The sequence below is a fragment of the Podarcis filfolensis genome (assembly GCF_964270895.1).
Source record: "Podarcis filfolensis genome assembly, chromosome: 16".
NCBI classification, from domain to species: Eukaryota; Metazoa; Chordata; class Lepidosauria; order Squamata; family Lacertidae; genus Podarcis; species Podarcis filfolensis.
Genome location: NC_139620.1, coordinates 6948424 through 6962446, shown reverse-complemented (window position 1 = coordinate 6962446; position 14023 = coordinate 6948424). Strand labels below are relative to the sequence as shown.

Below are 14023 nucleotides of genomic sequence, written 5' to 3'. Positions count from 1 at the left end.
TCAATGTTTGATTTACCTTACTGCAATGCCTGGAAAGCAATTCTTCCTTGGTTTCTGGAATGAAAATGTTCCTCTTCCTCTTATGCATTAAACTTAGCTTCAGCATAGCACCTGTTCTCTGTGGGTTTCATTAATACTTGCCCCTCACTCCTGAGCTAACACCCAGCTTTGATCCATATCCCTGAGAAACATGATACTTTTTGTTGGTGTGTAGTGGGGTGGGGTATTTTACTCTGAAAGATAAATTGCACCACAAAACGTGGGAGGTTGGGAAAGAAAAAGATTGAGGTTGGGAAGTGGGGCTGGGCTGGGGTGGCTGCCTTCAGATGTCTTCTAAAAGTCTGGTAGTTGTTTTTCTCTTTGACATCTGGTGGGAGGGTGTTCCGCAGGGAGGGTGCCACTACCAAGAAGGCCCTCTGCCTGGTTCCCTGTAACTTGGCTTATTGGAGTGAGGGAACTGCCAGAAGGCCCTCAGCACTGGGCCTCAGTGTCCAGGCAGAACAATGGGGGTGGAGACACTCCTTCAGGTATACTGGACCAAGGCCGTTTAGGGCTTTAAAGGTCAGCACCAACACTTTGAATTGTGCTTGGAAATGTACTCATCCTGGAATGTCCCACATTTCCTTAGGATGTTGTTAAAGTTTGTTGGGTCGTATATCTTTTGACCCACTGAGTCTGCTGCAAGGGTCCTGCATGTTCGCAGCTTTCTGCCTCTTAACAAAATGAAACGACCTTGCTAAGGTTCTCAGACAGACTGCTCTCCAGAGAGAGCTCAGATCAAAGGAGAAATGGACGGATCAAGTCTAATAAAAGGAAACTCAATGGAACCACAACCAATGGTGATACAGATAGGTGAGATTTATTGTAGTGGGAGGACAGTTGCATGACATAATGTATGTTAACATTATGGGGTTATTGGGTTGTTGCTCTTAACTTTATGTTAACATAACTTTATGTTGCATGACATCAAGTTAAGCAATTGTGGTCCCTGCCTGATTGGAGGAGGCAGTGGTAAAACCACTCCTTAAGAAACCTGCCCTGGATTCGGAAAACCTAACTAACTACAGGCCAGTTGCTAATCTCCCTTTCCTGAGCAAGGTTCTGGAGCGAGTGGTCGCAGACCAGAACAAGGCGTTTTCGGAAGAAACTGCTTTTCTGGATCCATTTCAATCGAGGATTAGGAACAGTTTTGGCACAGAAACTGCTTTGGTTGCCCTGTATGATGTCCAGAAAAGACTGAGACACTGTTAGTGGGTGGTTCCCTAGACCAGATGGGTGGGAGATTGAGAAGTCTGGAGGGTGGCAACTCGAGAACGGAGCCTTCTCTATGGTGGCTCCCCGTCTGTGGAATGCTCTCCCCAGGAAAGTTCTCCTGGTGCCTTCATTATCCACCTTTAGGTGCCAGCCAAAAATGTTCCATTTTAATGGAGCCTTTGGTTGATTTGATTGACATCCTATGCCCTTTTAAAATGTGTGGGGGTGGGTTGGGGGGTTATTGGGTTGTTGCTCTTATCTTGTTTATATATTTTGTGGTTTTATATTTTGATTTTGTTCTGTGAACAGCCTTGAGACCTCCTGGTATAGGGAAATATATAAATTCAAAAAATAATAAGAATAAGAATAAAAGCAAACAATGCATTGAAGTGTAAAATAATTAAAAGACTGTTTTAAGGTTGCCTGCTGTGATTTAATCAAAGGTATACAGAGAAAAACAGAGCTTCTTGGGAAACTGGAAGCATCATATTCAGAGATCCATCAATGAATGACAAGTGTATGTCAGTCACACTTTGGTGTCCCACAAATTTTGGTCAAAGTACATTAGGTACAAGGGGAGAAAAAGGTGCATATCCAAGAGAAAAGGGAGGAAAACAGAAAGATGCACTGAGCAGAGAGGTGTAGACCTGAGTGTCAGAGATGCTAAGAGATCCTTGAGCCAGTCCATTTGGGCTTGTCTAGAAGGGAAGACCCAGCATTTCTGACACCTGAGCCCATACAATCACCAGCCATTCATCCTACACATGCAATTCAGGGACCATTTCCCCCCTTTCCTCTGGGGATCATGTTCAGATTCAAAAGAGGAATAAGTTAATCCTTCTCTCAGTAACGGAGCTGTCACCAGAGGGGTAGAGCGCGAGTTGTATTTCAGGCGAGATGCAGTGAGCCCAGCATTTATTCACATAAAGTTGATGTTGGCTATTCTACCGAAACCGCCTCTGTTTGTTTTAGATGTTGTAGTAATTCTACCAGGAACAGGAAAAGGAAAAGGAATAGGAACAGGAATGGGACGAGGCTGGATGGATACACCGATGTTCATAGATGACATCTTGAACGGCAGCTGTTAATCTGAAAGAAAAGGAGGGAAACACTTAGAATCAAAGACTTGAAGCATCCATGGCAGATGGCCCTTGACATCCACATAAATAACAGAGGCAAGGAAAGATTGGAAAAACACATAAAAAGGAAAGAAAAAGAATTAACAAATTTCCCTCGAAAAGAGACAGTAAAACAGGACATTAAGATATTACAAACACAGTTTTCAATGATAATAAATCAGGAAATAGGGTGGAAGATTGAATATATAAAACAGAAGCAATTAGAGAAAAAGGAGGGTGTCCTCACCCCCTCAGGTAGAAAGGAATGCAAAGAGATCACGTGCTGTTATGTACTGAGTTGAATAGGATCCAAACTGCAGCAGTCTGATTGGTCCTAGAACAATAGGATTCAGAATGCAGCAGTCTGATTGGTCCTAGAACAATGCAGCAGTATGATTGGTTGGCAGGAACCACCCAATCATGCTCCAGATAGAAGTGAATCCACAACCTGATTGGCTTACAGTAGAATTCCGGAATTAGCCAATCATGTGCAGCCCATTGTGTAAATAATGTATATAAAGCAGATACTTTGAGGGGACATTCATTCATTCCTCCTCACCACTATGAGCTGAATAAAGAGCATGAAATCACTTTGCGACTCTGAGTATATTTCACGTGCAGAGGGGGCTGCTTAGAGAGAGAGTCCTTTGCTTCCTTGCCTAATGAATATGTAATGAAGGAAAGACCATACATGGTATAATGAGTATTGTGTCGTAACTTTAGATTGGAGGAAGTTTATGCATATGTATTGCTTTCATAGATAACAGCTATGTAAATTAAGAAGGCCCCACCCTTTTGGTCTTGCTCAGCTTTTGGAGAGTGATCCCACTGAGCCATTATTGCTGGCAATAAAACCCTTTGATTTCTCACCGCCGCATGGAGATTTCCTTCAGCCTCGAACGTTGATTTTGCTACACCAGGATCAGTTCATCATTCCACAAGCCCCACGTTGAGGGAAGAGATCTGCTGGGTTTTCAACCTCCCCATGAAGTCAGCCTGAGTTGAACCTTGCCATGGTGCAAATCAAGTAAGGAAGTTCTCAATGGGGGACCAGGGTGCAGATTCCAACCAGGCAGATACTCAACCCAAGATTGGGGGTGTCTTCACCAATCCCCCCCTCAGGATGCTAATGGTCCCCCCCTAATAGTGTGCTAACAGTTCCCAATGCATTTTCTGCCCTCATACGAAAACGTCCTTCCGCCTAACAAGGAAGGTTATAATTTCACTGAGGGAAAGGTGAAAGAAACCCCAACCAAGTGCTAATCAGGTTGAGCAAAATAATAGTAATTTCCAGCCCTGTCAACCAGCAACCCAAAATTGCTCAGTGAGGACACTAACCCCAGTGTCCTACCAGTGTCCAGGTAGGAAGCTCTCAAAGCAAAATAGCTCTGAGCTCCAGGGGAAGCAGGCTTATGCAGGCTTTCACCTCCCCTTTGCTTATGGGACAGCTTTTCCCATCAGCCACATCACACAGACAAGATACGGGGCAAAACCTTGCCCAGTATTCTGCTGCAGTCTGTGGGTCACCAGGCAAAGACATCCCACAATTAATGGGCATGGAACGGTTCTTGCAACAGACTATTCTGCTTTTGTAGAATACAGCAGTACAGTATTCCACGAGCTGTACTGTTTTAAGGGTGCTCAAAACAGGAAGGGAAGCCATGACTGCTGAAAGTAGTATCATAGTGTGTCTAATCTATGCTGCAATTTTGCTCTGGGGACTATAATGAGGCATCTGATCAAGATCTGTATTATGAGGCATCTGATCAAGATCTGTATTTTAAAATGAGCTTAAATATATATATATATATATATTTGCAGATGCTTGTGTGTTTTAAATGCCAGGCAGAAGACCAGCTGTCTAAAAGACTGGCAGCTGTTTATCTTCCTGTTCAAGGGCCCCACTGATCTATAGCAATATTTCAGGGTTGTAAAAGGAAATTACAGGCTGGGAGCAAAAGGTCACACTGACCATACAAATTACAGAATATAATCAAGCTGCAAAAACAATTACAATTAAGAGTTGGTAAATAGTAAGAATTATTGTGCCTCCCATTAGAGACTTGAGCCACAGGTTAAAAGGGCAAGAGCTTTTAGAAACAGCAGCTGGCTTGAAAGGGGGGTGTAGATCTAAGGAGTTGCTTTCAAAACTGTTTTTATTAAGTTCCTTTTTTACTTTGGAAAGGCCTTTCCTTTCCTTCTAAAAAGCTATATATGTTAATGTATGAAATATATTGGCTTAAATGTAATTATGCAAAGGATTTAGAAAGTAAGAAATGTTAGATTCTTATGTTAGATTCTTATTTCATAGATGGTGTGTGAGAAGGTAAACCCAAGATCTCTTTTAAGATAAAAATTAAAAAAACCATGCACCATCTGTTTTAGCCATCTGTTTTGGAGGGCAATAGGGCAAGGAGGGCAAGAGGTGATCTGGTAATTATGGTGCCTTGTAGAGGCAAATGTAAGATATATGACTACTTATTTGCCATTTATAGATAGAAGGAAATATAGCTCTTTGTCTCCCATAAAAGGCAATAGGAAATGGGTGTATCTTTTATGATTGGTTCTAGCAAACAGCCAATAGGAATTTCAACCAGGCTGATTGGACAGAGGCAGCCAAAGGAGGAGCAAGGGGGCTGAGCTGAGGAAATATAAGTGCTGACCATCAGGGCTGGAGTGGGCAGAGCTTTGGTAACCATATACCACTGTGTCTCTCATTTATTTGTCTGACAAATAAATAATTATTTTAATTTCTCTATTGCTGCGTTGAATATTTCATTCCAGCTAAGCGTTAACCACAAGCAGGGTGCTACAATAATAGACATACGCAGACATAACAGTTAGCCCAGTGTTCTGGATCAGTGCAAGGAAAAAATGTGGGTGTTGATGTTGGAGTGAGGAGGAAACATTAAAGAAACCCACAGAGAACAGGTTCTATGCTGAAACTAAGTTTAATGGGAAAGAAGAAGTCAGAGGACATTTTACATTCCAGAAACAAAGGAAGAACCGCCTTCAAGGCTTTGCAGTAATTCAGACATTGATATTGATTACAAAGATCATACATGCACATTCAGAGTTGTATCATGTTTCGAGTGGAATACAAGTTGGAAGCATTAAAAAATTGCCCCTTAGCTGGATTTAAATTCCATAGCAAAAGTGAAGAAGAAGAAGAAGAAGAAGAAGAAGAAGAAGAAGAAGAAGAAGAAGAAGAAGAAGAAGAAGAGCCTAGTGAATAGAGGTTGGGTGAGGGAACAGCCTCACATTTGTAAGAAAAACATGGATGAGTCAGGCATCTGGGCATCCTGCAAACAGGACGCTTGGCATTTCTGGCACTTAGGCCCATGAGATCATCAATCGTAAAGCAAGCCATGCCAAGTTTGTCAATTGCCAGTCTGGGCATTCTGCTGCTCTGAGTGCTCCCTTTAATACTATGAATAATGTCTAATTGGCAGAGAGTATTGGTTCCAGGAGAATCACAACAAATCGAACTTGGATGACAATTACCCCAGTTAGTAGCATCCGATTCATTAAATCAACACTGGCAGCAGCATTTTTTATTTTTTTTTGGCTACATTTTTATTTGAGCATTACCCCCCCCCCCGGTGCTTTCTTTTTTTAAAATTTATTTATATTCATTCTAACAATGGGTACCCATTCCCTATGATCTCTCCAGCAAGCCTATTCGCCCTGTAAAAAATTGGACAGCGGAGCGTGATTGTAGCAGTTGGTGGTATCAGATTCATTAAATCAGCAGGGACAGCAGCCATTTTGGAGTGATGCAGCTGGATCGGAAATGATAAGCAAGACATTAATCCGATTTATTCATGTTTCATCCCTCCAATTTGTAATAATAATGGTAAGAACAACAACCATCAGTACCCATGAATAACGACAAGCAGAGATAGCGGTATATAGTGCAGAACAACATGATAGCATAATCTGCAAGTCAATAAAAAAAATTATCATAAAAAATAAGCCGGCAATAGTGTTGTTGGGGTAGCCTTTTGGTGGTGCCCCCACTCAGCTTTTCTCACTTTAGTTGTGACCCCCATTTCCCCAGCAACAGAAAACATGTATGTTCTTGTCATCCATGGGACAAGGATTAGGTTTTTGGGCAATGGCATGTATATCGACCCTTAAGGACCTCTGCCCTCCTCATCCCCATTTCCTTTAGTGCTGTGCTTTTTAGATTTCAAGCCTGTGAGCAGAAAATGAGCATTTGAAAGATCTTCTTGGAGCCTTTTGTAGAAATGTAGGTTAAATACACTTTGAAGAAACAAATGACAATAAGCTCATTTTCCAGAATTCTGAATATATGTGATAGATTCATAGACTACATATTGCATTAAATAAAACTTCATGTTGAATCTCCGGCATCTCAAGGCAGGCCAAGAAAGGGCCCTGCCTGAACCCCGGGACAGCCACCACCAGTCCATGTGGACCAGGAATTGGGGGGACATCTTTGGTGCACCAGATACTGTTGGAATCCAACACCCAGCTGTCACAGCCAAGGGCCAGGAATGATGGGAGTTGGAGTCCAGCATATCTAATTCTCCAAAGAGCCCTAGGAAATGAGAAAGAAGAGGAGCAAAAAGGAGCAGATCTAGGTTCAAAGAAGGAGACAGAGAGAGTGAAGTTTGGAAAGGAAGAGGCAGAAAAAGGCATGGAGTTCTCTCACTTACCAAGGTCTCAGGAGAAGTACTCAGGTGAAGGTGAGAGGAGATCTTGTTCAAATCGTGAGCAGCAAGTCCTTTTATACGATTCCAGGACCGCAAGTCCCTCCCTTGTAGACGAAAACTGCCTTCAGGTGTCCTACCTTCCCTGAATAATTGTTGGACGTGGACTTCATCCAGACATTCCTGAACCGCCCTGTATTCATTAGAATGTCTTTTATCCAATTCCATTCCCCTTTCATTATTCTAATATTTACTCCTGTGGTTATGTAATACCCTTTTAAAAATTAGTGTCCTGCCTCCCTTCATAAGGAAACTATTCCCTTCAAGGCTACAAGCCCTCTGTCCACTGAATTCTAGAGATATGTATAATCCCCATCTGTCCAGTCTTGGGCAGCCTTATTTCTTTTATAGAAGACTTTTAAAACTTCCTTAATAATCCCTACATAAGGTAAAGGTAAAGGGACCCCTGACCATTAGGTCCAGTCGTGACCGACTCTGGGGTTGTGGTGCTCATCTCGCTTTATTGGCTGAGGGAGCTGGCGTACAGCTTCCGGGTCATGTGGCCAGCATGACTGAGCCACTTCTGGCAAACCAGAGCTCTGCACAGAAACACCGTTTACCTTCCCGCAGAGCGGTACCTATTTATCTACTTGCACTTTGACATGCTTTTGAACTGCTAGGTTGGCAGGAGCAGGGACCGAGCAACAGGAGTTCACCCCGTCATGGGGATTCGAACCGCCGACCTTCTGATCGGCAAGTCCTAGGCTCTGGGGTTTAACCCACAGCACCACCTGTGTCCCTAATCCCTACATATGTTTGCTATGTTTGCTTTAAACAAAGCCCTCTAAATTGAATTTGGGGGACATCAACCTCAAAGGGAGCTTCCTGGTGCAGTCTGGCCATTGGTCCATCTAGCTCAATATTATCCTCCCCTTTCTGGCTGGGGAGTGCAGGATTCAATCCTGCTTAGGGGTCTGTTCCAAAGTGCATTCTCTGTGTCTTTTTGCCTGATGCTCCACTTCCTGATCTTCCCTTGATCTTTCTGGTTGGGCTTATGAAGGGTGTTCCAGTGCAATTTCAGGGAGAAAAGTTGGCTAGAAACTCACATAGAACTCTGGCTGTTTGCTAGCCTGCCAAAACTAGTAATTTCTGAATTTGATCATTGTGGTTTGCAGAACTTTCATTGGTTGTATTAATAAATATATCATTTTCACCTTCATGATGCTTCATTGTGAGTGGCGGTATGTGTGTGTGTGTGAGGATGACAAATATCTACAAAAAATAATAACAGAACACTAAATGACTTATGGAATGGAAATATGGCAAAATGAGCTTGCGAATGAGAAAATGAGAACCTGAAACTGAAATTCTTTGTCCATCCTTTCATCCAAAATTGCAAGAGAAGACTTTCAGTCCATCTCTGTGCCCATCCTCACATCCAAAAGAGAGAGATGGGAGTAGGATAAACCCATTGCTTCTTTCCCCGAGTAACAACTAGTGGCTGTCCCCCTACTCTCACCTGAAGGAGAGACGCCAATCATGTTTGCACAATATACAAACATGGATCAGAATAGAGCTGAGATGGCATTCACCAAACATGCCAAAATCTGAAATGATGCATCAATTACGGCAACCCAGAACCAATAATGATGAAAGCAACAATACACCAAGCATGAAAGAGCAACATCACAAACCAATTAGCAGGAACAGAGTGAGTATCCAAAATGAGCTGCTGCCTCCATCTCAAGCTGAACCACAAATGCAATTGAAAAACAACCCTTTCTCAATATAGCACATGAAATCCCCACAGATAATTCGAATGTGTAATCATTTTGGCCAGCATACACATAGCAATTTTGGTTCTTCAGGATTGACTCAGTAGATCAAAGTGCCTAAGTGGCTGTAACACCCATCCCTTCCCTATATCAGCATCTATTTCATAAACGTTTATTTCTCTTTTATCCTATGTTATTTTGTAAAGGTTGCATGAAAGCTTCCATCCACAATAGGGTCATTTTCCCTAAATGAAAAATACAGAAGTATACACAGTCAAAACATTGAGATTGCTGGCAATGAAAGTGACTTAATATTTCGTCAGCATTTTTCATATGCAAGCCTCCTGGAGAAACGCTGGTTGACACAGAAATTGCTCCCCCAAGGTATATCTCCACTGATTCTTTGTGATCGGTTCCAGTCTGGCTGGCAGATAGCGGTCCTGAAATCTCTGCAGAAATTGGGCCTTGCTCCTCAAGCCATCTGAAATTTGGGATTGGATCAAGCAAGATCCATGGTCAGGCAAATAATTATGGACATAGAGAGACAACAGGACTGCTTGAGGTCCCCTGTTTACATAATTGCAGAACACAAGAGATATTGCTGTCCCGACAGCACACCTCCCTTTCCTCATATCCAGTGATGTATTCTGCCTGCAGATGAGCAGAGGTGATTAATTCACATTTTCATGAGTGAGCTATGTTGATCAAGGAGATGACTAAATCCACTTTGTCTCAATTTTGGAATACCCGTTTCTTTCCCCCCAGCTAGAGCTAAAAATATTTTCCGATTATGAAGTTATTGTCCTTTAAATAGGCCATGGGTTGTTTTCTGCTTTCCAAAGAAGAGATATGCTTATGGTACATAGTATGGAGTTTATTTCCCCACAGGCTCTGCATTGGTGCTGTCCAATTCCCAGTTCCATTATGCGGCTTTAATCCTACTTTGTGTTGGTCTATGAATGTCTTCATGGAATGGGACATGAAAAAAGAAAACATGTATATATATATGCGGGGGGAACACAGGCTTGTTCTCTCACTGTTGTCACTTGCGTGACAGGTCTAAATTTCATTTTCATAGAGCCTGCAGCTCATTGGATCTCCTGAGAAGGAGAAAGGGTTGAGACTTTTAGAAAACTAACCCTTATGGGGGTGGGGCTATTCCCCCTACAAACTTCCCACCCAACTCTGAGTATTTTGAAAGGTATTTCCTTTCCTCCAAACTCAATTAGCTCTTGGTTGTTGCTTTTCTTCATGTTTGTCTTCTCACCATAATAAAATGTTTGAGGGGGCTGCCACCCCCAAGCTGATGGACATTGCCATTCCATTAGTGTGTGTGCTCAATTATGTAGGGCAGAGCTTACCTCCCCCCAAAATATTTTATTCAAGTTGGCAGTATGCCCACAAAATTCCCACAAAACGCTGAGCTATTTGTAATGGTGTTTCTTCTTCCCAATTTCCCACATTTTATGGTGCAATTTATTTTTGGAGAGTAAAATAAACCACTTACAAAAAGGGGGTTATGTTTCTCAGGGATATGGAACAAAGTTGGTGCTGGTGCTGGAGTGAAGGGCAAGCATGAAAGAAACCCACAGAGAAAGCTAAGTTTAATACATAAGAGGAAGACAGTGATTTTCATTCCAGAAACAAAGGAAGAATTGTCTTCAAGACATTGCAATTAGGTAATTCAAACACTGATCTTGATGACACTGATAATACATACACATTCAGAATTGTATTATGTTTCTACGGCATTCGAGAGCAATAGAAATGGGATGAATTCAAATATTTGTGCCTCAACTGGAGATACATTCCACAATAAAACCACAGAAGAAGAAGAAGAAGAAGAAGAAGAAGAAGAAGAAGAAGAAGAAGAAGAAGAAGACGACGACCTAGGAAGCAGCTGCATATTTGTAAGGCTAGCATGGATGAGCCAAACATCTGGAAATCCTGTAAACATTGTGGTTTAACTGGGGACGCTTGACATTTCTGGCACCAAGGCCCATGAGATAATCAAACGTGAAGCCATGCTGAGTTCGTCAATTGCCAGTGAGGGCATTCTGCTGGTCTGACTGCTCCCTTTAATAGCATGAGCAGCCATATCCCAGGCCAGTCTGACTGCTCCCTTTAATAGCCAGAGCAGCCATATCCCAGGCCAGCTCCAAAGGAGGATGTGCTCCCACAGCCAGTATATCCTCCCACACGAACTGGCTCACACGAGGCAGAGAGTATTGGTCCTGGACATGTTTTTCTGGGAGGACGCGGGGGGACGCATACCCCTAAACAATTTGCGTTTAAGGTCTACATTTGGCCTCATTGAGGGGCAGAATTTCAATATGACTAGGAAAATCTGAGTAGCCCTTGACCTTGTTTTAGGGAAAAAAGCACTGGTGACATCCATTGTTTTCAGATTTTAAAATGCCCAGTTTTTTTAATCAAAATCTCAATGTTTCTGGGGTTTCATTTCCAAAAACAAGAAGTATTCTCATCTGCAATGTTCCTTGTACTTTGCTTGATATATGCCTCTCTTGATATCTGCTAATGTTTAGCCTGGTATCTGTTTTCCATATAAATTATTTCTAAGAGATCATAATTAGACACACACAGTAACAGCTACAAAGAAGATGGTAGATTTGTCCGTTCCCCTAGGTTTTCAATGTTCTTGTTAATATAGGCAGTTGGGATTTTTTATCTTGAATGTCTGAGAAAAAAGAAAAAGAAGGAGGCTTCTCTGATCATCTCCTTTATCTTCCAGCTCCCTCAAGAGCTAGTGGTAGTCCCCATCTCTCCCCAACAACAACAAGAAGAGACACTGAATATATATGCACATTGCGCAGACATGGAATTGGATAGCTCTGAGCTGGCAGATACCAAGCGTTCCTCTGCAATGTTTGCCATGATTCAGCAATTATTTTGGCTCTGAAACAGTCATGAGAAGAACAATAATGCTACAAACTAATTAAAAATAACACAGAGCCTCCCACAATGAGGTAGAATGTAAAATGTACATGTAACTTGGTTCGGATTGCAAGGGAGCTTCTTGGAACAGATTCCATGGCAGTTCTGCAGGCTTCAGATTGCAGGCACGCTAATGAATGGATTACATTCAAAACAGGATGGATGCAGCGCTCATATCCTTTTTTCACTGTGACCCAATATGCTGAATAAAGAGACACATTCAGAAATGCAGTCATAAACTCAAATCCACCATATTCTCTAACCGTGGTAACTGTTCATATAAAGGCCTTGGGCAGAATCCTTTAGTCTATCTTCACTAAATGGGGGTGGGGGTGTAGCGGTGACTCACGCCCCCCTTGGATTTGCGAAGGCGATACCAGGGTTCCCTGTTAAAGGGGTTGTTTGAGGGGAGGCTTTGGCCGTACGCCGAGAGGTCGTCATTGCTCTTCCCTGCAGTGGCAGCGTAACGGGGGCGGGCTCTATCTGCTTGAACATATGTTCTCCAGAGCCAGCTCATCCCCCCCCCCCACACACTGGATAACCCTGATGTTCCACAGATCCCTGGCGGGGGACTGGGAGGGATTAACATCCAATGCCTGAGCCAAGGTCTACCCACATCTGAAACATAATAAAGTTATGGCCAATTTCAATCCCATAGCACATTGTCTTGAGTCCTTATTCCACACGGGGGCCGCCCAGGGTTTTGGGGGACTCCGCCTGTGCACACAATGGCAATCCCCAACCTGTCTAACAACTCTTCCTCTTTCCCTTCCACATTGTCATTGCTGACACAACTCAGATTCCTTTTGTGGGTTGACTCTTTTTCCTCCTCCTCCTCTTCCACTTTCCCTCACAAATGTCCCCCTACTCATCTCTAAACCATCCTGGTTTTTTTGCCTGTATACCTGCATGATGCCCCAGTCCCCCCAGAAAAGGTCTTCTTGCTGGGATCTAGCCAGAATGCTCTAAAATGCTGCCCTTACTTACATAGGACAGTCTCAGCATCCTTATTTACCACACTTCTGGCTCCCTCTCCTCAGCTGTGTGTGGTGTCTCAGCTGTTGAGCAAAGCAGGGAGTGACAGCAAATGTCTGAACCTCTTCACAGTCATGTTGCAAATCTTTGAAATATATGTTTAAGGACCCTCTGATGTTGCACTGTAAGGTCTGATGAAGCTGAGAGAGGCTGGCTAAACGTGAACTGATCACTCCTCTGTGTCATGTACTTCACTAGGCACCCAGTTAAAAGCGCTCATCATAGAACAATGTCCTCAGGCAGAATGTGCAACTCTCTCTGGGCTTCTTCCAATCATTCCTGGCTGAATGAAGCGCACTGTCAGGTTTGGAATGTACATCTGACTCACGCATAGAGAACTGGCCTTTCCCCCCTTTCTCTGGGCTGAATGGAATCTTTCCCTAGCCATGTTCAAGGTCTGCGGGAGAGGGAGAGAGACAGAGAGAGCACCCCTTCTTTCCCCTTGATACCCTTGACCGAAGAACGGTGCACTCCTATCTGGGATGGCCATCCTCTTTCAACGAGCGTGCAGCGTCGGGTGTGTGTGTGTGTGTGTGTGTGTGGATATATTCACCCCCTCCCATTGCGAGCATCTCCTGATACGATGTTTTCAGAAAGGAGGGGGAGGAAACTGCTCTTTGCTTCTTCCTCTCCTGCCTGACTCCGTGGGGAGTCTGAGTGTTATCTATGTAGACATTAGATGGCTGAGTTAGAGCTGTAACACTCATTCAAGCCAGTAGCGCTTTAGTATTAGTTTGCAGTAGCTGTTAGAAATAAAAGAAGTTATGCTTCATAGCTTTCTTCCATGTTGTTTATACTCTGCTGAGTATCGTGCTCACAACTCACAGTTGTGGGTCCTGTGCACTTAGACCTGCTTTCCAGGAGTGGAAGGTCTCTGGAAGTACTCCAGTCACCTAGCCCAGTCCAGGCAGATCCAGTTGTTGAGCCCAGTCATTGGCATAGGCCAAAGGCGTACTGACAAGGGGGTGCACATGGACCGATGAGGGAGGGAGGGGACACTTGCCTAGCTAGCCAGATCAGCCGAATCAACCCTGGCGATCAATGGGCAATGGATGTCGCAGCCAGATCAACCTCACATCTAAACATATAAAATCATAACTACCTAATACTTATTGCAGTGGTGTTTGCTGCTGCTGAAATAACTAACTATGGCATTATGTTCCCTACATTTCTGATTTATATTATTACATGCGAGGACCCTTTTTTTATA

At 43.2% G+C, this 14023-nt stretch overlaps 2 long non-coding RNA genes across 2 annotated transcripts in view; one reads left to right on the top strand and one right to left on the bottom strand.

The window, feature by feature from the left end:
• The window catches only part of LOC310751988, a 51500-nt gene that overhangs the window by 18865 nt on the left and 18612 nt on the right, over positions 1 to 14023 (top strand). The window lies entirely within an intron of this gene.
• The window catches only part of LOC310752045, a 90767-nt gene continuing 78409 nt past the window's right edge, over positions 1666 to 14023 (bottom strand). The window contains exon 2 of the long non-coding RNA XR_014542820.1: positions 1666 to 2343. This is a non-coding gene — a long non-coding RNA (uncharacterized lncRNA). The remainder of the gene's footprint in view (positions 2344 to 14023) is intronic.